Raw genomic sequence first — 23530 nt, 5'->3', positions numbered from 1 at the left:
ATAAATAGAAATTAATTTTGTGCCAATAAAAAGAATCCACAAAAATACAGCAAACATGATGAAAACTGACAGTTGTTCCCCTAAAATCAGGAACAGACAAGGTATCTGCTTTGGCCTCCTCTATTCAACATTGCACAGTTATTTCTGTCTAAGGCAATTAGTTAAGGAAAGGAAATAAACAATATGCAAATTCGAAAAGAGTAAAATTTTATTTGTAGGTGACATGGTTTTGCATACATAAATTCCTAAGGAAAACAGAAGCACACAACCAATTAGCTAATCAATAAGTCCTGAGTTGTTTTAAGATAAAAGAACAATAGAAAAAGTCAATTGCAGGAGAAGATGCTTAGCCTAACAGTTAAGATGCCAATAAAGATGTATGTGTTCCATACTGGAGTACTTGGGTTAGAGTTGCAATTCTGGCTCTCAGTTGCAGCTTCTTGTTAATGCAGATCCTAGAAGGCAGGAGGTGATGGTTCAAGTAAATTGGTTCTTGTCTCCCATCCGGGAGGTCTGCATTGAGTTCCCAGCTCCGAGCTCTTGACAGGCCCAATCATAGCCATTGTGGACATCTGGGGTGTGAAATGGTGGAGGGAAGCTCTCCCTGTCTTCCTGTCTCTCCCTCTATCTGTCTCTAAGCCTCTCAAATTAAAATGGTTGATGGTATTTGTACATAAAGGCAATGAAAAAACTAAAAATTAAGAAATCAGTTACATTCACATAGCATCAAAAAGAATTTAACAAAAGTACAAAACTTGCACTCCAAAATATACAAAAAATTGTTAAAAGAAATTAAAGATCAAAATAAATTTAAAATAAACCCCTGGGGGTCAGTGCTGTGGCATAGTAGGTAAGGCTGCCATATGCAGTGACAGCATCCCAAATGGGTGCTGATTCGAGTCCCGGCTGCTCCACTTTTGATCCAGCTCTCTGCTGTGTCCTGGAAAGGCAGTTGGAAGATGGTCCAAGTTCTTGGGCCCCTGCACGCATGTGGGAGACCCGGAGGAAGCTCTTGGCTCCTTGCTTTGCATTGGTGCAGCTCTGGCCATTGTGGCCAACTGGGCAGTGAACCAGAGGAAGGAAGACCTCTCTCTCTTTCTACCTCTCCTCCTCTCTGTAATTTTGACTTTCAAATAAATAAATATTTTAAAAATAAAATATATCCCATGTTCATGGATATGAAGATATAATAGAGTTAAGATAGCAATATCCCCCAAAATCTACAGAATCAACAGCATCACTATCAAATTCAAAGCTAGAATCTTTGCAGAAATTTGCAAGCTGATTTTAAAATTTATATGAAAGTGCAAAGGACACAACCTAATCAAAATGTTTTTTAGAACAATTGAATGTTTTGCACATTCTAACATCAAAACTACTATAAGTCAAAATAATGAGACAATGGAATACTAGGGATAAAGACAAAAATGTGGATGGACAGAATACACTACAAATTCCAGAATTAAACCTTGCATGTATGACAAGACATTTCAACAGAAAGAACAGTGATCTCAACAATTAGGCTGGGGCAACAGATTTCCATGTGCAAAGTAATGAGCTTGGACCTCTACCTATTACTATAAACAAAAACTAACTTAAAATAGATCAAATAGCTAAATATAAGGACCAAAATAACAAATTACAGTATGTTAAAAATAAAATTTGGTTTTTTTTTTTAAAGATTTACTAATTTTGTTTTAGAGGGAGAGGGATAGACACAGACAGGCATGGAGAGATCTTCTATCTACTGGTTCACTTTTCAAATGCCCTCAACAGTCAGGGTTGGGCCAGACCAAAGGCAGGAATCATGAATTCCACCCAGGTTTCCTGTGGATGGCAGGGCCCATCACTTGGGTCATCACCTACTGCCTTTCCGGAACTATTACCAGGAATCTGGAGCAGAAGCAGAGTGGCAAGGACTCAAACCACACTTCAGCATAGGATGTTTGTATTACCAGAGACTATGTAATTTGCTGTGCAACAACACAGACTCCTAAAACTAAAAACTTTCATGCTCCAAAATATAAAGTCAAGAAAATCAAAAGACAATTCACAGAAATGAAGAAAATATTTGTAAATCACGTATCAGATAAAGAACTAATATCCAGAATATATAAAGATCTAAGACAAATACCACAATTACACAATGGCCAAGGAATCTGAATAAACATTTCTCCAAGTAAGACATACAATGGACGATGAGATAATGAACATATATTCAACAATTAGGAAAATAAAAACCAAACCATAATGAGGTACCACTTCATACCCGCTATGACAGCTATAATGAAGAAAAAAAACAGAACAAGTATCTGTGAGGATCTGGTGAAATTGAACCCTCATCATACATTCATGAAATATTTAAAATGTAATTGCTACTTTGAAAAAAGTTTTGAAGTTTCTCAAAAATTAAACATAGAGTTACCATACGATGTAGTAGTTCTAATCCTGGAGTTATATATTCAATTTTTATAAACATCTGTAAAAGGCAAATCGATATAGACAGAAACTGGGCTAGTGTTAACAAGGAGCTGGAAGAAGGAGGAAAATGAAGAATGACTGCTACTGTGTACAGAATTTCTATTGGAGTTAATAAAATGGTTTGAAGTTAAATGACAGTGATGATTGCACAAGCTTGTGAACATACTAAAAAGTGGTAAGTGTTCCTCATGATAGAGATTTTTACAATTCTGTAACAGGAATCTTAAAGTTTTTTTAATATAAGGTGAACAAAGTTCATGCATTTCATAGATTTAAGAGCATAATGAGGGCCGGTGCCGCGGCTCAATAGGCTAATCCTCCACTCTCTCCCTTCCTTACCTAGGCACTTACATTCTATAGCATAATGATTTCTAACCTTGACCCAGGATGTTCCTCTGTGTTTCCAGTACTCTGCTCTGACCTCTGAAACACTCAGTCAACCAGATCCATTCTTGATGTCTTCCCTATTATCTTCTTCAATCCTCCCTCAAAAACCTCAAAATGGCAGTTGCAGTTCTCATTGGATTTTGGTTTTGTCCATAAGGGAATCTACATTCTCAGTGATATGCTATTTTGGGTAACTTTTGGAAGGAGAAAGAAAAAGCATAATCTTAATTCCATTGCAACAGCCACTTTCCACTAACCATTTAAGTTACTTTCCTAGTTTTGTCTCATCCTATGTTGTACCTTCAATGTTACTGCTTGGGGGTGGAGGAGAGACTAACAGCACAACTGAACATTTCCTTTCCCTGCTCAAAATCTCTTAGAGCAATACCTGGTATGATCTCAATTTCTTCATGAATGACTTCTTAAGATCCTCAAGGTGATGGGGTCTCTCTTTACCTAACTCCTCCTTTTGCCCTAACCCCTACCTATGTACCCCTTAACTATGCTAACACACAGGATAGCCAGAAAGAACTACAAATATTTTCTCAAGTGTTTATAAAGTATCAGTCTTTGTGTCCACCTGGAAAACAAATATTTTGCCTCCAACATTATTTCAGATGAGACATCTACTCTAACATGAAGGGAGCAAATCATTTCTTCTTTGCTGCTTGTCTCTATTTTGTCTCTGAAGTCATGGCAAGCCACAATTATTTGCTTATGGGAAACTATCATTCCTTTAAACATATCTATATATTATTTATTATGTAGTCTTTGAAAGCCCCTAGATTCTTTTAAATATTTACTGAGAAACAATTCTGTTCCAGATAGGAAATGCAAACATAAATAAAAAATACCTCATGCCTCTAAGGGTATCCACCCTCATGTGGTTGTACGGCAAGAATCTCTGATCACCTTGGAGTCAACTTGCCTCACTTATCATTCTACAACTTTCAGTGCTTAAACAGAGGATTGCATTTTATATTGCTATAGCCTGTCCAAACTATTGTCTTTTCTTGTGATCTCATCCCCCAAAATATTCTTCATAAGCAACTAAGTAAGATTTCCAAAATTCAAGACTAATGAACAGCATTCCCTGCTTTAAAACATTCAATGGTTCCACTTTCCCTTCAGGATGAAGTCTGTCTTTCCCCCTTTAGATTCTAAGCTCATAAAAAAAAAATAAAATAGGGTATTTGTCTTATACCTTACAGCTGAGGTAGACATCAAAGAGCCTGGTACCCCAAAAACCTGATATGTATTGGTTGGACATGTCTGAATGTTGCTTGGATCCTGGGGAATAACTATATGTTTTATTCAATGGTATTTTAATTTCCCTGAACTGGACCAATTAGGATGTGATCAACACCTTATCTGGTTTGTTCATATTGAATATATATCTCAAATATCCTGGGTACATGATTCTCATGTGTTCAGCTGGGAAAGAATTAGAAATCATTTTCAGCATATAGAATATATACAGTACCATGTTAAAATACATAGCAACTGTTTCCATTGTGTCACACATGGGTTAATTGCCTCATCTTTGAAAAAATATACAGTAATAAAAAAGTAGAATTTCCAATGCCATATTTTTAAGTACTTTCTCAGTAATACAGTTCCTTGGAATCAGATAAATATTTCACAAATAACTTAAGGCATACATCTTTCTCTAAAGAGCTTAAAAGTAACTGTCATTCTTCTTTATCAAAAGAGAGTACTGAGACAGAGAGTGATATAACCAAGGTCACAAATATAATCACGAAGTACAGATGATGGTGTCAAAAACAGAATCAGATAACAACTCACAGAACACAGCAAGGAAGGCCAAGAATACTAAGCAGTGTATATTGATGTGGGTATTAGACAGATAAATCTACCAACCAACACACCTTATCCTAAACAATGAAATTGCTGACCACAGAATGCAGAGACCAAACTGGGATTAAGAGAAGCAGAATCTGAAACCACATGTAAAGTAATGAAGGCTTTAAAATAAGAAGGATCCGATGGAAGAAATTCAGAATTTATGTTCACAACAGTCTTTCCCAGCAGACAAGCTCATCAGGTATGGGTACCTATATTTTCTCAAGGCAATCAACACTGCACAGGCTCTTCCTCATTTCTGCTTCTCAGTGATTATTTTTGCTGCTGAAGCTATGGCCTTAGATTCAGTTTCATCATCCATTAGTAGAAAATTGCAGACTTCAGATGTTTTTAAAAGGGCAAAATTTCACATAATTTTTTTTGGTATATACATTTTTCTTCCCCTATTCTACACCAGTTATGCTGATAAGAAGCACTACTTTCCTTGCCAGGGATTTAGGTTTCCAAAATCTCCTTCTCCTCCAGGACCTAATCAGCTGCTTCCTTCTGGTTCAAGTCACAACCTTGACAGCCCTGGCCTATGGAGGAGCTGCTCATCCCCAGTCAACTACAAAACCTCAAGGAAATCTCCCCTGCGAAAGGGCTCACGTGGAATTTATGAGACGGGCAGTGTCAAAGATCACACAATGCTTTCAGGAAGTTCTCTTTGGTCTGAACACTAAGAAAAGAATCATTTAAATTACTTCTTACAGAACAAGAGAGAAACAATATAAGGAAGCAAGCTGTACAGAAAAAGTCCAAGCAAAAAAAACAAACAAACAAACAAACAAACAAACAAAAACCATGATCAAGGATGTTCCTGCCTGTTCCTGCCTCAGCTCTAACTTTTGTTTATGAAGGACGATGGTGGGGGCGGGAAACTGACAGATCCTCTCTTTCCTTCTACTTTCCACCTGTTAATGACGTCAGCCCCTGGAAACAATGTGTGTCTCTGAGCGGTGCTCCAGAGTTGAGTTGTCAGGAAGGGTGAGTATCATATACTTCAGAGTGTGGCTACCAATCAGAGTCTAACAACACACACTACCGCATCTATTCCATCTCATGTCAATTCCACAACTTGAGCTAAGTGATTCTTATTTTTAAGGACTCTTATCCTCTCTTGACCTTTCTTATCTTGAGAAAAGAATCTCTGCCTATCTTCTCATAAAAATATTTCTCCATTCATTGTCTATTTGGCTCCTTTTGTTTCATTCTATGTAGACCAACATACATAGATTCCTCTAAATACAAAGATCATTACCCACACATATATGTGTTTGTATTGATGTGTAGTCTATGCATACAGTACATGCATAGATCATACATAGATCATTCTACACATATCTGTTTCATTCTACTTAAATCAACAAGCAAAGCACTTGATTTCAATCAAGTCATCTGTGCATTCTAGCAAACTATAAAATCCCCTAGCTTATCTCTGTGTGGAGGACACTAACTTTTAACAGTTACCATTCCGGCCAATCTTCAGGCCCTCATGTTCTAGCTTTGGAGAAGCAATGTTCAGGCTTTCAGGAGGGTCCACAAGTGAGTCAGAGGAATAAAAAGGGGAGGCCAGACCAACCTCTAACAGAACACAACATTGCTAATATACTTTAGCTTGAGGAAGTCAATCAAAAATGTCTGTTCTGCCCAGTATGAAATTCCATTCATACTGTAACACATCTTGGTAGTCCACAAGTTAGATTTATTTGGGCAACACTGGCTTTTTAGATGTCAACACTCCCAGGCGGTTCATTTGTCACTTTTTTCCTTAAGCGGCTGGATCTTGAAACAAGCAAGACCTCACTGTTCAGTGTTTACTAGGGCTCTGGATAGCTAGTGGTCAGCAACAGGGTAATGAGAACACAAGTTGGAAGGCCAAAATAAAGACTGATGGCATTATGTGCCAATATTAGCTCATTTACCCTAACATCAACAACATAAGGCATTGTTTCACTATGTACCTATTTTTTCACAAATGAAAAAAAAAATGGGATTTGGTGAGGTGTTGTTTGTCCACAATCTAATGATACATGATTCACCTGGGATTGGAACTGAGATGTGTCCGGCTCCAGAATGTGCCCTTTCTTCTAAGTCTGCCCGCCTCCAAAGGGCAGGTTAGAAATGCAGCAGTGGAGCCAGGATTGGAGCAAGGGCTTCCGAACTCTGGAATGCTCCCCTATTTCTAGGAATGGTTAGACTCGAATCTCAGCTACCTTAACTTCAATTGCTCTCTAGAACCCCAGAGAACAGTAAACTTGGAAAAACGCTCCTTCTTTACTTACCATTTTACTCTAATAGAGTATAATCAATTTCATAGAAGCAATAAAACTAAAGATTCTTAGTTTAACTTCCATATTAATTTGAGGCATAAAAATGTACAAATTCATGGAGTATGATGTGATATTTCAATACATGTATATATTGCATAATGATCAAATCTCGGTTCTACTTTCTTTTGTTCCCATATTCCGCTGCTGCCTAAAAGCTAAGAGTGGTGACCATAGAATCCAGACTGTGGAGTTCAAGTCCCTACCATATCATTACCAATGGTGTAACCTTTGGTAAACCCTGGAGCCTCTGCAGGCATCACTTTCCTTATCTGAAAGATAGGGATGATATAATTTCTTCATCTTACGGTGGAGGTGATAATTCACTTGAGAAAACACACACAAGATAGGCACACAGACCAACAGCTTGCTTTACTTGACAATCATTTTCACTTCTTGAAATATTTTAGCCTCTAAAAATTTAGAATCACTTTTTTATATAGATATGGAACACAATTTGTCAATTTAAAAAACAACTATTTGATCAATTAATTTAGTGTAACAATAAATAAACCAGAAGTCTAGAGACAAAGGCAAATTGCCTTTTAGCAAAGATTTTTTTCCCAAACAGGTGGTAAATTAAATGGCATAACCTACAATATTTGAATGAAGGACTTTCTTTTCAAATATAAAAATATTTTCAGGGTTCTAGTGACCTGCATTCTAAAAGATTCAATATTTTAATTTGTTTTAGACTGTTCAATTCCACTAAATCTGGACATTAAATAGCATTACATAAATTAATCTTTATTGACAAAGGTATTTCTACAACTTATCTCTTCATAAAATCATTTCTACTTTTCAACATGATTCCATTATGCTTAAGCATGTATTCCAATGTTTTTCTTCCAAGTGTGAAATAAGAGCTCAGAAATAACATGCTTAAAGCAGCATTTTTGATCTAGCAGTCTCCAATTTTACAGTCAAGAGTGTGTTCAACAAGCCAGAGATGAACAACTCCCTAAGCAGGTGAAAAAAAAGTAATTTTATAACTGAAATGACAGTTTTCTTACTCTTTTCAATGCACATCATGTGTGCCTGTCCTATATTTGGAAATATGCTTTTACATTTTTTCTGAAGAAAATTAAATAAGCATTTCTATGTTTGGTTTCTCAGTTATCATAAAACACGTTAAAGAGAAAATGGAAATGAAAAGCCAAGGACATGCTCATCTGAGTGAAAAGCACTACAATTTCAAAGCTGGATTTGACCTGAGACAACCTTTATCATCCCTCACAAACAGACAAAATCACTGTCTATAATGGGCAAGAAGAACCTTGTGTTTAAAGTGAGTAAGTTCATTCATTTGCAGCTGGGAGATAAATTTTTCTAAGCCTCTGAAGATTTTTTTTTTTCAAATAAAAGCATCCAAAAATTAAAAACCAATTTAGTTGTCACCGTAGGTCTTGCCTAGAATTTAACAGGATTCCAGTTAAAACCCCAATCAGCTTAATGATATGATATTCATTACAAGGTCCCTTTCTCTTAAACTCTTTAACAACATTATTATATACATAAGGAAATAGAACTATGATACATTGTTTAATTCTACTGTCAATCTAAGGCTTTTAACAGTTCACAGTTGGAGTGACTCTCCCTGTGTTTATTATAGAAGTTCCTCTCTGATCCTTTAGAATTACAAGTAGTAAACCCAACTCAGAAAAAAGAAAAAAAAAAAAAAAAAAAAAAACCTTCTATCACTCTAGTAAAATACCTCACATGGGAAAAACGTAACTAAAAGGTCACATAGTTAGAGATATTCATTCAAAAGTATCATTTGTTTTCCTTTCTCATCTGCTTCTTCCCTTCTACATTCCCTTTTGCCTTCCTGAACAGATCAGTCCCAAAGACATTTAATGGGGTTTGTCAAAGCAGACCTCTACGTCCAGGGAAGGGGTCACAGAGTCCAGGTACCAGGATGTTATCCAAGGGAAGGACTGGACCATCAGAAGCCAAGCAAGGTGAAGAGTATGTCCATCAACAGGCAGCAGGGCACAAGCAGGGAGCAGAGACAATGATGATCACCAGTGAGAGACCCAGGGAGGCGAGTCAGACGCTGAGCTGAGTGAGCAGAGCATGGGACAGGAGGGCTGTCCAGCACACTGTGACTGAGTCCAGGTGACAAGAGGACAGCAGCCACATGGGGTTAGTGGCAGACAGGCATCGGGAGTCAACACCCAAGCACATGGAGTCAGAGCCCAGGTGGAAAGAAAGGACATGGAGACAGAGGAGAGACATGGCACATTCATTTGGAAATATGACACATTCAAGAGAATAAATAAATACATTTAAGATAAGAAGAGCCAAGTTTTTGAGTACAGCTGTCTCTCCATGTCCAATCATCTCCAAGGGGAACTAGTTCCAGGACCTTTGGCCAATCACAGAATCTACAGATGCTCAAGGCACTTATGTAAAATGCCTTAAAATCTATATGTATATTCTTGATTATACTTGATTATATGTGACTTATACTTGAAATCATCTGTAGATTATTTATAATAGCTAAAACAATGCAAATGATGTGTGAATAGTTATAGGAGCACTAGAGAGTAATGTTAGAAAAAATCTAAGTACTCAGTACTTATACAAATTTTTCTGATTATTTTTAATCCATCACTGATTAAATCCATGAATATGGAAACTGTGGACACAAAGGACCAACTGGATAAGAGTTACAAATTCAAAATGTGAGAAAAACTAGAACGAGCTCAGGGAGCCTAATTAAAAACTGGTAGTATCGCCGAGACCGCGTCCAGCTCGCGACCACCGCACCTCGCCCAGCCGCTCCGCCGCCGCTCCACGCTCCCACTCAGCTCACCATGGATGACGATATCACCGCGCTTGTGGTCGACAATGGCTCCGGCATGTGCAAGGCCGGCTTCGCGGGCGACGATGCCCCCCGGGCTGTCTTCCTCTCCATAGTGGGGCGTCCGCGGCACCAGGGCGTGATGGTGGGCATGGACCATAAGGACTCGTACGTGGGCGACGAGGCCCAGAGCAAGCGTGGCATCCTGACGCTCAAGTACCCCATCGAGCACGGCATCGTGACCAACTAGGACGCCATGGAGAAGATCTGGCACCACACCTTCTACCACGAGCTGCGCGTGGCGCCCGAGGAGCACCCGGTGCTGCTGACCGAGGCCCCCCTGAACCCCAAGGCCAACCGCGAGAAGATGACCCAGATCATGTTCGAGACGTTCAACACGCTGGCCATGTACGTGGCCATCCAGGCTGTGCTGTCCCTGTACGCCTCTGGCCGCACCACGGGCATCGTGATGGACTCTGGCGACAGGGTCACCCACACGGTGCCCATCTACGAGGGCTACGCGCTGCCGCACACCATCCTGCGTCTGGACCTGGCCGGCCGGGACCTGACTGACTACCTCATGAAGATCCTCACGGAGCGCGGCTACAGCTTCACCACCATGGCCGAGCGCGAGATCGTGCGGGACATCAAGGAGAAGCTGTGCTATTTGGCGCTGGACTTCGAGCAAGAGATGGCCACGGCCGCGAACTCCTCCTCCCTGGAGAAGAGCTACGAGCCGCCCAACGGCCAGGTAATCACCATCTGCAACGAGCGCTTCCGCTGCCCCAGGCGCTGTTCCAGCCCTCCTTCCTGGGCATGGAGTCGTGCGGCATCCACGAGACCACCTTCAATTCGATCATGAAGTGCGACGTGGACATCCGCAAGGACCTGTACGCCAACACGGTGCTGTCGGGCGGCACCACCATGTACCCTGGCATCGCGGACCGCATGCAGAAGGAGATCACCGCCCTGGCGCCCAGCACCATGAAGATAAAGATCATCGCTCCCCCCCCAGCGCAAGTACTCGGTGTGGATCGGCGGCTCCATCCTGGCCTCGCTGTCCATGTTCCAGCAGATGTGGATCAGCAAGCAGGAGCACGATGAGTCGGGCCCCTCCATCGTGCACCGCAAGTGTTTCTAGGCGGACTGTTAGCCGCAGTGGCGGGACACCCTCTCTCGACGAAACCTAACGCGCAGAAAAAGAGACAAAATTGGCATGGCTTTATTCGTTTTTGTTTTTTCTTTTTTTGGTTTGTTTGTTTTTTGTTTGGGCACTTTTGTCTCAGGATTATAAAACTGGAACGGTGAAGGTGACAGCAGTCATTGGAGCGAGCATCCCCAAAGTCCCCAAAGTTCTGCAATGTGGCCGAGGACTTTGATTGTACATTTTTTTTTCTTTTGATAGTCATTCCAAATATCGTGAGATGCCATGTGACAGGGAGCCCCCGCCCTACTCCTGCCAAGGAGAAACGGTGCAGGGGAGGCGGCAGCATCGCTTTTGTGTAAGTTATGTAATGCAAATTTTTTAAATCTTCGCCTTAATACTTTTTTTAATTTTCTTTTTATTTTGAATGGTCAGCCATCATGGCCCCCATTTTTTGTTCCCCAACTTGAGATGTATGAAGGCTTTTGGTCTCCCTGGGAGTGGGTTGAGGTGTGGAGGCAGCAGGGCTTCCCTGTACACTGACGAGACCAGTTCAATAAAAGTGCACACCTGAACACACACACACACACACACACACACACACAAACCTGGTAGTATCACTGTGAGGTCATGGTTTGCAATAGCTTATTAATTAGCTAGTCTGCAATATAGTTTTAAAACAATTAGAAATGAAAATGTGTGAGTGTGTATGTCCACTGAGAGGGCCTGGAAGCAGTGAGACCCAATATCAGTGAGCCCAACTGAAGCCAGAGTTTGGCTTCTCAATACTATTCTCAATACTATTCTCCACTGCAAGGAACTGAGAATCCACGGAATACCACCAGATAACTGATCTAGAAATATTAAGGATGAATCAGCAACAACTGATCCAGAGTGCAAGTAAATGCCCAAAGAATGATGGAGATATGTCTAAAGGATACAGAAGCCAATGGATAATCTATAAATACTTCATTATCAAAATAAATAATGGTAGTACTGGATTGTAAACATTAAATAAAGTAGGAATCCATGAGAAAAGAGATATATTCATAAATGAGAAAACTGAAAGTTTAACCAATGGGATACTTACATTATTTCAAAATACTGATTAATTACAAGTTGGGGCGGGGGGGGGGGGGTTGGGAAGTAACTTGAGAAAAAAGCAGCTTGGGAGACAGCATCTCACTAAAGTAACCAAGGTATGCAGAACACAGGATCATCCTGTGCTATCACAGCCAAAAGATGCCTGCATAGAATCTGCTTAGAACGAAATATCCAAGAATCCAAAAGTAAATGGTATTTGACAAAATAACTGGTCTATAATTCTCTAAAGTGTCAAGGTCACAAAAGGCAAAGAGAAAAATTATGGAAAAAATTATTCCAAATAAAAGAGTCCAAAAGACACAACTAAGGAAACCAGATATGTAGGATATAATTCCTAACAGGATTTTTTTTCAATAAATACATCATTGGCACAATTGACAAGAAACACGGATGAGGTCTGAGCATTATATATTCTACCGGTTTTGGCTTGTTTTAGTAATTATACTGTGGTTATGTAGAATAAAGAAATATCCATTAAAGTACTTATTAACACAATAATCTATGCTCATACTGAAGGGTTTATAGCTTAATTTCATTGATTATTAAATTCCACTCTCTACCGCATTCTCCTCTTGCGTATTGAATTTTGTTTGTGTTCTTTCATCCTGAAAAATATTTTTGGGCAAGGTATTTTTTAGAATTCATTTCTTATCAAAGTTAACAGCATTCTTCATCTCTCTCTTGCAAAATGTTTGTTCCTCATGGAGAAAAAATTTAAATACCTTAATCATTCTTAAAATTCAGATAAAAGCTCTTTCTTCAAAATTTTTGCATATTGATTGACCATGATGATTTGTATAAAACCAAGAGTTACCCTATAACACAACAGTAATAGATTCAAGTAAACATGACTGAGTGGAGTTTAGCTGAAATAATCTAAGCTTGAGATTGCCAGGGCCAGATTCCTGGCTCTGCTCTGTAACATTGGGTAAAATGCCTATATGAGAGAGAGAAGGAAGAAGGGCAGGAGGAAGAGTAGGGTGGGTGGAATCACTATGTTCCTAAATTTGTATATATGAAATGCATCATTTGTAATCCTTCAATAAAACATTTTTTTTAATTCTCAATTTCCATTTCCTCTCCTGGAAAAATGACCAAAGTAATGCTCTACTCCAGCTGTTATCTTTAAGATTAAATGAAATATCAGTAGGGGAAAAACGTATATGTAAAGTTTTAATTTAAAATAATTACTATTGACTTTGAACAGCACTTGTTTTGACTATTGAGGAACAGTTTCTTTTTCATACTATTTGTTGAACTCTAAGTGTGTCTTGTATGTCTATAAAATTAATTGAAAATATATCTCAGTAAAAAAGAAGAATGGGAATAGGAGAGGGAGGAGAAAGGGGTGGCAGTGTGAATGGTAGGGTGGTTATGGCGGGAAGAATCACTATGTTCTTAAAGTTGTATTTATGAAGAAGTTTGCAATCCATAAATAAATGGTTTCTAGGGGAAAAGTTACTATTATTTTCTTCCACTGCAAAAACAGATTTAATAGTTGCATTAGTATTATTAATCTCTTCCCATTTTTAAAGATTTATTTATTTATTTGAAAGGCAGAGTTACAAAGATGCAGAGGTAGAGTCTGAGACAGAGAAAGACAGAGGTTTTCCATCTACTGGTTCACTCCCCAAATGGCCACAACAGCTGGAGCTGGGCTGATCTGAAGCCATGAGCTTCTTCCAGATCTCCCACATGGGCTCAGGGGCCCAAGGACTTGGGCCATCTTCCACTGCTTTCCCAGACCACAGCAGAGAGCTGGATCAGAAGTGGAGCAGCTGGGACTCAAACCAGTGCCCATATGGGATGCCGGCACTGCAGGTGGCAGCTTTACCTGCTATGCCACAGTGCCAGCCTCTCCCATGTTTTCTAATAGACCTGCTTGCTCTAAATGATCATTGACTCTCCCATACACATTCATAAATAGTCTATACAGAGAAAATTTCTCAGCTTTCCTTAATTCTTCATTCCCCTAATGAAGTTTACCTTGTCCATTACAATGATGCATTCACGACTGGTAATCTGCTGCTCTTCTAGAGAACAGAAGATGGGGAATACGAGGGTCTTTGCAGAAGGCAGGTGGGAGAAGATGCTTGACTAAGACTTGGCTAATGGAAGAATACCACAAGGAGTTCACATATAGACTTTGTTCTCAATCTTGTTTAAATTTAATGCTGTGGATCCATATTATGTCATTGGAATAAATTCTCTTCACTTGGAAACTTACTCATAAACATTGAAAATTTTTGGCTTCGGCCGGCACCGTGGCTCACTAGGCTAATCCTCCGCCTGCGGCACCAGCACACTGGGTTCTAGTCCTGGTCAGGGCACCGGATTCTGTCCCAGTTGCTCCCCTTCCAGTCCAGCTCTCTGCTATTGCCTGGGAGTGCCATGTAGGATGGCCCAAGTGCTTGGGCCCTGCACCCACATGGGAGATCAGGATAAGCACCTGGCTCCTGGCTTCGGATCAGCGCGGTGCACCGGCCACAGTGCGCCGGCTGCAGCGGCCATTGGGGGTGAACCAACAGAAAAGGAAGACCTTTCTCTCTGTTTCTCTCTCTCAAACTCTATGAGTCAAATACAAAAAAAATCCACATCCTTTTATGGTGAAAACCTTAAGCAAATTGGGTATAGAAGGAAATTTCCTCAACATAATCAAAACAATTTATGACAAACCCACAGCCAGCATCCTACTGAATGGGAAAAACTGGAGGAATTCCTATTAAGATCTAGAACCAGACAAGTATACCCATTCTCATCCTTGCTATTTAATATAGTCCTGGAAGTTTGAGACAGACATCAAGCAAAAAAGAGAAATTAAAGGGATAGAAATTGTGAAAGAGAAAGTCAAAATATCTCCATTTGCTGATAACATGATTCTATATATAGGGGACCCAAAAAACTCCACAAAGAGGCTATTGGAACTCATGAAAGAGTTTGGTCAAGTAACACATAAAATCAACACACAAAAACCAGTAGACTTTGTAAACACAGACAATGCCATAGCTAAGAAAGAACTTCTAAGATCAATCCCATGAACAATAGCTAGAAAAAAATTACATAATTTGGAATAAATTTAACCAAGGATGTCAAAGCTCTCTAGGATAAGAATTACCAACCATTAAAGAAAGAAACAGAAGACAAAAAAGTAGAAAAATCTTTCATGTTCATGAATCAGAAGAATCATTATCATCAAAATGTTCATACTACTGAAAGCAATTCATAGATTCAACGTGATCTCTATCAAAATATCACTAACATTATTATCAGATACAGAGAAAATGATGTGAAAATTCATACAGAAACACAAGAGACTCCCAAATAGCTAAAGCATATTAAACAACAAAAACTAAGCTGGAGGCATCACAGTATCAAGTCTTAAGATATATTACAGGGCAGTTATTATCAAAACTGCCTGGTAGTGGCACAAAAGCAGACCCAAAGACCAATGGAGCAGAATAGAAACTCCAGAAATCATTCCACAATTATACACCCAATTTATCTTTGACAAAGGAGCAGAAATAAATCCCCAGAGCCAAGCAGTCTCTTCAACAAATGGTGTTGGGAAAACTGGATCTTCATGTGCAGAAATATGAAACAAGACCCCTACCTTATACCTTACACAAAAATTCACTCAAAATAGATCCAAGCCCTGAATCTATGACATGATACCATCCAATTACTATAGAACATTGGGGAAACTCTGCAAGGCATTGGCAGAGGCAAACACTTCTTGGAAAAGACCCCAGAAGTACAGGCAATTAAAGCCAAAATTAACAAATGGGATTACATTAATCTGAGAAGCTTTTGCACTGTTAAAAAAAAACATTCAGCAAAGTGAAAAGGAAACTGACAGAATGGGAGAAAATATTTGCAAACTATGCAACTTAGAAAGAATTTTTAGAAACTAAAAAGAGCACAATAAACTCAACAGCTACAAAACAAACAACCTTGTTAAGAAATGGGCAAAGGACCTGAATAGACATTTTTCAAGAGAGGAAATTAAAATGGCCAATAGATACATGAAAAATAGCTCAGGATCGCTAGCTACCAGGAAAATGCAAATCAAAACCACAATGAGGTTTAACCTCACTCCCATTAGAATGGCTCTCCTACAGAAATCAACAACAAACATTTGCATGGATGTGAGGAGAAGGGTATACTAACTCAGTATTGGTGAGAATGTAAACTGGTACAGCCACCGTGGAGTACAGTATGGAGATATCTCAGAAAGCTGAATATAGACCTACTATATGATCCAGCCATCACACATCTAGGAATTTATCCAACGGAAGTAAAATCAGCATATGGAAGAGTGATCTGTACCCCTATGTTCATTTCAGCTCAATTTACAATAGCTAAGATATGGATAAACCCAGATGCTCATCAACTGAAGACTAGATAAAGAAATTATGATTTGTATACACTATGGAACACTACACATCAGTAAAAAAGATGAAGTCCTGTCATTTGCAACAAAATGAATGTGACTAGAAACAATTATACTTGGTGAAATAAGCCAGTCACCAAAAGACAAATACCATATGATCTCCCTGATCTGTGGTAACTATTATAGTACCTAAAACATAATCTATGAGAGCATAACTGACCCCTTGAGATGCGATGATTTTGAACAGCTCATGGCTTAACTGTTGAGGAACAGTGTTTTTCTTGTTTTTTTTTTTATCTGTTCTTCTTTTCTTCATACCATTTGGTAAACTGCTTAGTGTGTGGTTAATCTTATAGTATAAAATTAACTGAAAACTGACCTTTCTAAAAAGTAAACATGGGAAAGGGAGAGGGTGAAGGAAGAAGGTGGTAGTATAGGTAGGAGGAAGGTAGGGGGAAAGAATCACCATGTTCCCAAATTTGTATATACTGAAGGCATGAAGTTTGTATTCCTTAAATAAAATTAAAGAGTTTGAGATTGATGGAACTTAGATCCCTTTGTACCTTTATGGCCGATACTACTTGTCATTACAGAAATAGATACATTTCCTATACAGAAAACATTTTTGTCATTGAGGAAGCAAATTTAGCCTTAATGATTTTTTAAAATATTTATATATTTGAAAGTCAGAGATACAAAGAGAGAAGGAGTGGCAGAGGTCTTCCATCCTCTGGTTAACTTCTGAAGTGGCTGCAGTGGCCAGAGCTGTGCCAACCCGAAGCCAGGAGCTTCTTCCGGGTTTCCCATGAGGGTGCAGGGGCCCAAGGACTTGGGCCATCTTCTAGTGCTTTCCCAGGCCATAGCAGAGAGCTAGGCCGTAAGTGGAGCAGCTGGGACTCAAACTGGCACCCATTCAGGATGCCAGCACTGCAGGCTTTACCCACTATACCACAGCGCTGACCCCTAGCCTTAATGATTCAAAGTGTGTTCTCAGTGTTAATATAGGCCCAGATCAAATCTCATGTTTATCTCTTCATCTGTGTGACAGACACATCCACCAGAGTTATAATTTCTTCATCACTAAAATAAATATAGCTACCACAGGGAGTTAGTGAGAGGGTTAATGAGCACTGTAGTTGCTATGATAAATGTTCCTAGAAGGCAGAATAATGAGTAGAGAGTCAGCCATCAAGCCAAATCTGAAACCTAGAATCCCATTTTATGGTAATTTTCAAATATCCAGACACTGAAATAGTAGCTAGACCATAAAGGTGTAATATAATTTATATCAAATGTTATTAACATGTACACAGATGTATACATAGAAGAGCATGTAAGTCTGTCAATTACATTTACCGTTTATGCTAACCATCCAATATTACAAGAACAAGTATTGTCCTTGATTCTAAGGTACCAGTCTGAAGAATGTAAATGGCCACAGTTATTTTACCCAATATAGTGAATGTACTCTTAGGATTTTGAATTCACATACACATGATTTGTCTGTATTGAGGCCCTAATTTATTCTGCACATATTTTATTTGGAAGCTTCAATAATTTCCTGGGTCAGTAACCAGGAAACTGTAATTATTCTCAAACTCTAGGCCAGGTTTCCAGCCAATGTACATCTATAACAGCCAATAGTTAGCACAGCAATTCCAAATACCTGAAGATAAGCAATAAACTGAAATGTGAGTCAATAACCTACGACCAACAGTGATGTGAACAACAGCCCAAGCCCTCAATAGAATTCCCACCTTAATATTCTGAGCCTGCTCCAAAATGCAGCAGCAAGACATCTGTCATTGGGCATTCTAAGAGAGGTACTGCCAACAGAGTAAAGATTACTTTGTGTGTGTGTGTGTGTGCGTTTACGTATGTCAAAGAAGGTAAGCGTTTTGTTCTGACATTGCCTCCAAAATACATGCCAGGAGACTCAAAGGAAATATGGAAAAAAAATACATGGAGTCTGAAAACGCTTTGAACTTTATTCTGGAAAAAGGGTCCAAATGATGCTGCTTATCAGATTTCAAACCAGAGAATCTTAATGAAATATAGGGCTGTCACTATCTGGCTGCTGGATGATATTGAAACAATGCAATAATCTTACTGTCAAAACTAAGTGGCTAAGGAAAAGTGTCCTCCTTAGCAGCATCGAAGTCAAAAGCCTGTAGGTTAGAAGTAAAAGTAGTGTTTCCTGAGTTATTTATAAGAGATGGCACTCACACAATTTAATCATTACCCAACTATGCCAAGAGGGAGGAGCAAAAACACTTCTGTAAAATGCCCAACCTAATTTTAGAAACAATTCTACAAACAACAAGACTAAACAATCCTATACAATCTAATTTACGATGATGTAGTTTTTTAAAAAATTGTCTGAAAGTCAGAGTTACTCAGAGAGAGGAAGAGAGAAAGGGAGAGACCTTCCATGCACAGTTCACTCCCCAAATGGCCACATTGGCCGGGGCTGGGCCAGGCTGAGTGAGTCTCTCCTGGATCTCCCAAGTCGGTGGCAGGGAACCAAGCACTTGGGCCATCTTCCACTGCCTTCCCAGGTACATTAGCAGCGACCTAGATTGGAAGTGGAGCAGACGCGACTCAAACCAGCGCAGATAAGTGATGCAGGTATCACAGGGGGCAGCTGTACCTGCTACACCACAACACCACCCAGCTATGGTGTATTTTTTATTCTTGTTTTTATATTTTCATTTTCTATCACTTATATTGTTCTATTTAATGAGCACAGAGACTTTATTTTCCAAGACATACTTTTAAGCACTGTATAAAGATTAGTTCATTTTCTCCTCATAATCACCTCATGAAATAGGTATCATTATTAAACCCCATTTTAGAGATGAAGATATTGGAAGTGGTGAGCCTACAGCTAAGAGTTCCTAAAATTAGCAAAATAAAGATACTCAGCAATTCTACATTTCTCTAGAAAATGACATTTATAACACAAACTAGCACACAACATCCTTATCAGTATCAAACAGGCCCAAAAACCTGGAGATAAGCGTATGAAAGCCCTCTTCTCTCCAAAAATAAGCTTCTATGAAGCTAATCCTGATTGTTTTAACAGAATGTATTTCAACTAAAATATAGGGCAGGTAGATTGAAAATGCCAGATGACTTTAATATTCAGTTCCCAACTCTACTGTTCTCATTCTCTCACTCTCTCCCCGTCTTTGTTTTCTTCCTTCCAGATCTCACTTCCCTCAGACTCCCCCAAAGAAGTAATTATCAGAGGATGCCTCTCTCTGATGAGAGATTGGTGAAGAAGAGTGCCCAACAGGAAAGGATTTACTTCAAAGGCACAGTACATCAAAGTGGCCTGCCAGGAAGCCCTGAGATCTTGCTGAGCTGAGCTGGCCTGGCCTCCTTTTGCCCTCATCTCCTGGCTCAAACCGCCCCGCACAATACTCAGCAATGGAACATATTTCAGGGCTCAAACAGGCTGCCTCCATCTGCACCAGCTGGAGAGAGTGATAGATACATACCAGGTGTTACATCTTTTATTTTGATTAGATAAATGCTCTCAATAGATATCACTGAATAATATTATCACCTAATTCTCCATGGGTTTCTTTCTTCTTCTTGAAGTATTTGACAGTGGTTTTCAAATTAGGTAGCATAAATGCAGGAAGAATCAGTGCCAGTGTAGCCCAGTGTGCTGAGTGATACAAGGCTTTAGGATGAATCCTATGTAATGTCATCCAAAGTGTGTTATTTGAACTCTAACAACACATGTTACAGGAAAGAATTGAATGAACTTGAAAGATCCTATCATGCTACAAAACCAAATGAAGACTTTATCTTCAGAAATGGGCAGTGCTGACAATACAACAAATATCCAGATGGGAACTGAAGGACTCTGATTGTCACGCCGATTATTTCAAACATATGGGTTTGTGTTGTCATAGAAATGAAGCATTTGAATGCTTTTGTCACTTTTCATCCTTGTCTTAGCTGCACTGTAACTACAACCTCAGGGCTATTTGAATCTCATTTCCTACTTAATATTAGGGAAAGTTGAACATTTCTCTTTGTATTTTCTCCATTTCCCGGCCCAAAGCCTGGCAAGAACACAGACCAGCAATACCATCTGAATGCCTGGTAATAAATAGCATAGAGAAAGTGTAAATAAATCTCTTTGTGTATAACTTATTCATGGCTTGATGTTGATGTGCAAGACATTGCTTTGATGTACACTGTCTAGTTCCAGCAGAGAGAGACTCCAGCAATCTATTATTTCAGGCTGCAGAGAATTTTTGCTAACCATTTACTTTGTATGGTTTCATCCTAAGAACTTGAACTTAAATTATAGATGGATAATATCAACAAAAGTCTATATTATTTTCTACTCAGTCTACCAACTATGTGATTCCAAGGTACCAACACAGGAATGGAATAACACCAGAGGGCAAAATTTTTTCCATCTCTTTGAAGACTGAAACATATGATTGACCCATGGCCAATGTCATGTTTAAGAAACTTAGAAAAATTCAACATTAGACTTATAGTCCTGTCATCACTGTTTCACCTGCTGCTAAAACCCATATTTTTCTAAACCTCCTACAGTTTCAGACTTCCAGGGCTATCTACAATAGAGATTTGCTTTCTAACGTGTTCAGAAACTGTGATAAACTATTGCTATTGTCACCTGAAAATCCCAGCAGCATGTGCAACTTGTTTCTCCTCCTGTCTCCTCCTTCAGGAATGGTGCAGGGGGTTAGAGTTGGTGTGTTCTATAGGGTCAGCCACTTAGGTCAAGGGCATTACCCATCTGAGTGGGAATAGAGTGTTACTGTTAGTGAAACTGTTCAAACCTCCAACTAATGAACTTTGAGTATCATAATCAAGCCATAAAGAAAATCATACTGTAGAATCATTCAGTAGAAAAAAAGCTTTTTTGGGCCATGTTCCACCAAAGTTCAGTGACAATTTTGGATCCTCCAACTCTCATCCTTTACTTGCAAAATTTGAGAGGGCATTTGTCTGTGGCTCTGTTTATTAACATCTTATGACTATGTCTGGTCCCTGCCACCTCCAAGGCTTTCTTATTGCTACCCGGGAACAAGGAAAAGTTACCAGACAGTGAAAGTATTAGAGAGCAGACCATTAAAGCAATTCTCTTTCCAGTCACATTTAAAGATGCTCAAGACTAAGCAAATGTATACATTTATGAGCTCTGTTATACTCTTGAATATGTAGTAATAGGCAGTTGATTCTGGTAGCTGAAAGAACTGGTTTACAACCTTTTCTGCATTTTGGGAGCTTTAAAAATATTAAGGATTGGGTGAACTTCAGTGTTTCTGATTTAATTGATCTAGGGTACCACTGGCTTAGAGTTTGGTTGTATACCTTTAAGACTCCTGGGTCCTTAGCCTACAACTGCTCTTTCCTTCCCTGATTTTTGAAGAATAACACAGAGACAGGGAATCGGGCAAGCCAAGAAGATAGAGCCTGCTCCCAGTAAGTCAAGGACAGGATTAGAGAAAAAGTTTTCTACACCATGCCAGACAGAGAAGAATGAGATCCTCTCGCATTAGAAACTCAAACAGTCTACCGGTCTCTTTGTAGTGTTAAAAGAGCCACCCATTGTATTATTCTACTGGACATTTTCTTTCCCTGTCCTCTTAGTCACAAACAGAAGGCTCCCTTCAACTTTTAACCAGACTGAATGTTTCTGAGCAGATCTGAAGACAAACACTCTGTTACCTACACAGAATGATTTGAGAGAGATCCAGTGAAACCAGCCTCTTCTGCAAATCTCTTCTTTACCTGTGTTTAAATAGATAGAACATATTTCATGATGTGTAACTTTTTGGGGACTTGAAAAATCTATTAACAGGGCAGGTGTTTGGTGCAGCAGTTAAGGAGCTGCTTGGAAAACTCACATCCCATATCAGAAGGAGTTCCTGAGTTCAAGTTCTAGCTCCACTCCTGATTCTCGCTTCCTGATAATGGTACCCTTGGAGACAGTATGTGATGGCTAAAGTGACTGAATTTCTGTCACCCATGGGGGAGACCTGGATTGAGATGCTGGCTTTTGGTTTTGGCCTGACTGCCCCGGTTGTTGTGAGCATTTGGGGAGTAAAACAGCTGACAGAGCTTGTGCCTGTGTTTGCTCTTTCCCTTTCTCTCTCTGCCTTCAAATAAATAACAAATAAAAATTTATGAAGAATTTTTTGTAAATCCTTTCTCACTTACATGAGAATTCCAATAGGTAGCTGGTAAACACTCAGAGCACTGCATTTGGAAGATGTGGTATCATGACCATGGTAAATTAATTCAAAGAAAGCAAAGTTGGCTTACATTAACAAATCTATAAATGTGAACTACCATCAGATCAAAGAAGCAATGTTACTTTAATCTCCCAATATATAAAACCTTTGATAAATTTAATACCCATTTATGTTTTTAAATAAATCTTACCCTCACAAAAATCTGTCTACCAAAAATTTATAGTAAATATAAACTTTAATGGTGAAGCATTAAAAACAAACCATTAAAATAAGATTGTCTATTAACATGCCTTCTGTTTAACATTATACAGGAGGTTCTAGATAGTGAAATAAACATGAGAGCAAAAAGAGATGCAAAGGATTGGAAACAAAGTAACAAAACTGTTGCCAAATTTGACATGATTTCCACATAAAAGACCCAAAATAATCCACAGAAATTATTAGAACTAATCAAAGTGTTTACCAAAATGCTTGGATGCACATTTAATATGTAAAAAATAATTACAATTTTATACATCAGCAACAAATAAAAATATAATATGTAATGGGATACGATTTTCTAAAGGTATTTAAAAAATTTAAAAGACCTTTAAGATACCAAGATACCAAGAAACACAAGACATTTATGGAAAAGTGTTTTTTTTTTATTTTATGAGGGATATTTAATAACAAAATGGAAACTGTTTTCATAGAAGATATCAAAAAGATGTCAATTCTCTAAAAACTGGATTACAAGTTCAACTGAAACTCTTACAAGCTTGTTGAAAAACTTGA

General features: G+C 38.9%; 1 protein-coding gene and 1 pseudogene across 6 annotated transcripts in view; one reads left to right on the top strand and one right to left on the bottom strand.

Moving 5' to 3' along the window:
• Positions 1-23530, bottom strand: part of LOC149124544 (uncharacterized) — a 657427-nt gene that overhangs the window by 507363 nt on the left and 126534 nt on the right. The window lies entirely within an intron of this gene.
• On the top strand, positions 9784-11081 carry LOC100348739 (actin, cytoplasmic 1 pseudogene; annotated as a pseudogene).

The sequence above is a fragment of the Oryctolagus cuniculus genome, chromosome 9, assembly GCF_051225735.1.
Source record: "Oryctolagus cuniculus isolate XC-2025 breed Fujian yellow rabbit chromosome 9, ASM5122573v1, whole genome shotgun sequence".
Lineage (NCBI taxonomy): Eukaryota > Metazoa > Chordata > Mammalia > Lagomorpha > Leporidae > Oryctolagus > Oryctolagus cuniculus.
Note: the sequence above shows the minus strand (reverse complement) of the source record. Positions and strands in the feature narration are given on the sequence as shown.